Source organism: Schistocerca piceifrons, chromosome 4, assembly GCF_021461385.2.
Source record: "Schistocerca piceifrons isolate TAMUIC-IGC-003096 chromosome 4, iqSchPice1.1, whole genome shotgun sequence".
NCBI classification, from domain to species: domain Eukaryota; kingdom Metazoa; phylum Arthropoda; class Insecta; order Orthoptera; family Acrididae; genus Schistocerca; species Schistocerca piceifrons.
Window position 1 is genome coordinate 285,792,746 of NC_060141.1, and position 2,493 is coordinate 285,795,238.

Consider the following 2,493-nt stretch of genomic DNA (forward strand, 5'->3'; position numbering starts at 1 on the left):
ATATGAAAGAGAAGCAATCTGAGATGGGAAATAGTCACAGTTGTCGCCCATTCCTGATGTTATTCAAGCTGTGTAATGGACAAGTGGTGAATGAAACCAAGGATAAATTTAGAAAGAGAATTTTAGTTCAGGAGAAAGAAATTGGAAATAAGAGGTTTATCGATCAGATTTTTATTCTGTCATAATCAGGAAAAGAACCAGAAAGAGCAATTGATAGGAATGCATACTAACTTGAGAAGAGATTATGAGAGGAACATAAAGTAGTAAAACTATGTTAATGGAATGCAGTCCAGTTAAATTAGACGAGGTTGAGGAAATGAGACATCTAAACTAGTAGGTTAATGAAACTTCCTGGTAGATTAAAACTGTGTGCCCGACCGAGACTCGAACTCGGGACCTTTGCCTTTCGAGGGCAAGTGCTCTACCATCTGAGCTACCGAAGCACGACTCACGCCCGGTACTCACAGCTTCACTTCTGCCAGTATCTCGTCTCCTACCTTCCAAACTTTACAGAAGCTCTCCTGCGTACCTTGCAGAACTACCACTCCTGAAAGAAAGGATATAGCGGAGACATGGCTTAGCCACAGCCTGGGGGATATTTCCACAATGTGATTTTCACTCTGCAGCGGAGTGTGCGCTGATATGAAACTTCCTGGCAGATTAAAACTGTGTGCCCGACCGAGACTCGAACTCGGGACCTTTGCCTTTCGCGGGCAAGTGCTCTACCATCTGAGCTACCGAAGCACGACTCACGCCCGGTACTCACAGCTTTACTTCTGCCAGTATCTCGTCTCCTACCTTCCAAACTTTACAGAAGCTCTCCTGCGTACCTTGCAGAACTACCACTCCTGAAAGAAAGGATATAGCGGAGACATGGCTTAGCCACAGCCTGAGGGATGTTTCCACAATGAGATTTTCACTCTGCAGCGGAGTGTGCGCTGATATGAAACTTCCTGGCAGATTAAAACTGTGTGCCCGACCGAGACTCGAACTCGGGACCTTTGCCCTTCGCGGGCAAGTGCTCTACCATCTGAGCTACCGAAGCATGACTCACGCCCGGTACTCACAGCTTTACTTCTGCCAGTATCTCGTCTCCTACCTTCCAAACTTTACAGAAGCTCTCCTGCGTACCTTGCAGAACTAGCACTCCTGAAAGAAAGGATATAGCGGAGACATGGCTTAGCCACAGCCTGGGGGATGTTTCCAGAATGAGATTTTCACTCTGCAGCGGAGTGTGCGCTGATATGAAACTTCCTGGCAGATTAAAACTGTGTGCCCGACCGAGACTCGGACTTGCCCGCGAAAGGCAAAGGTCCCGAGTTCGAGTCTCGGTCGGGCACACAGTTTTAATCTGCCAGGAAGTTTCATATCAGCGCACACTCCGCTGCAGAGTGAAAATCTCATTCTGGAAACATTCCCCAGGCTGTGGCTAAGCCATGTCTCCGCTATATCCTTTCTTTCAGGAGTGCTAGTTCTGCAAGGTACGCAGGAGAGCTTCTGTAAAGTTTGGAAGGTAGGAGACGAGATACTGGCAGAAGTAAAGCTGTGAGTACCGGGCGTGAGTCGGGCTTCGGTAGCTCAGATGGTAGAGCAGTTGCCCGCGAAAGGCAAAGGTCCCGAGTTCGAGTCTCGGTCGGGCACACAGTTTTAATCTGCCAGGAAGTTTCATATCAGCGCACACACCGCTGCAGAGTGAAAATCTCATTCTGGAAACATCCCCCAGGCTGTGGCTAAGCCATGTCTCCGCTATATCCTTTCTTTCAGGAGTGCTAGTTCTGCAAGGTACGCAGGAGAGCTTCTGTAAAGTTTGGAAGGTAGGAGACGAGATACTGGCAGAAGTAAAGCTGTGAGTACTGGGCGTGAGTCGTGCTTCGGTAGCTCAGATGGTGGAGCACTTGCCCGCGAAAGGCAAAGGTCCCGAGTTCGAGTCTCGGTCGGGCACACAGTTTTAATCTGCCAGGAAGTTTCATATCAGCGCACACTCCGCTGCAGAGTGAAAATCTCATTCTGGAAACATCCCCCAGGCTGTGGCTAAGCCATGTCTCCGCTATGTCCTTTCTTTCAGGAGTGCTAGTTCTGCAAGGTACGCAGGAGAGCTTCTGTAAAGTTTGGAAGGTAGGAGACGAGATACTGGCAGAAGTAAAGCTGTGAGTACCGTGCGTGAGTCGTGCTTCGGTAGCTCAGATGGTAGAGCACTTGCCCGCGAAAGGCAAAGGTCCCGAGTTCGAGTCTCGGTCGGGCACACAGTTTTAATCTGCCAGGAAGTTTCATGTCAGCGCACACTCCGCTGCAGAGTGAAAATCTCATTCTGGAAACATCCCCCAGGCTGTGGCTAAGCCATGTCTCCGCTATATCCTTTCTTTCAGGAGTGCTAGTTCTGCAAGGTACGCAGGAGAGCTTCTGTAAAGTTTGGAAGGTAGGAGACGAGATACTGGCAGAAGTAAAGCTGTGAGTACCGGCCGTGAGTCGTGCTTCGGTAGCTCAGATGGTAGA

The 2,493-nt window shown here is 49.3% G+C and overlaps 1 non-coding gene across 1 annotated transcript; it reads right to left on the reverse strand.

The window, feature by feature from the left end:
* Positions 1-369: 369 nt before the first annotated feature.
* Positions 370-444, reverse strand: Trnas-cga. Its single transcript has one exon. It is a non-coding gene; the product is annotated as a tRNA-Ser (tRNA).
* Positions 445-2,493: the final 2,049 nt, after the last annotated feature.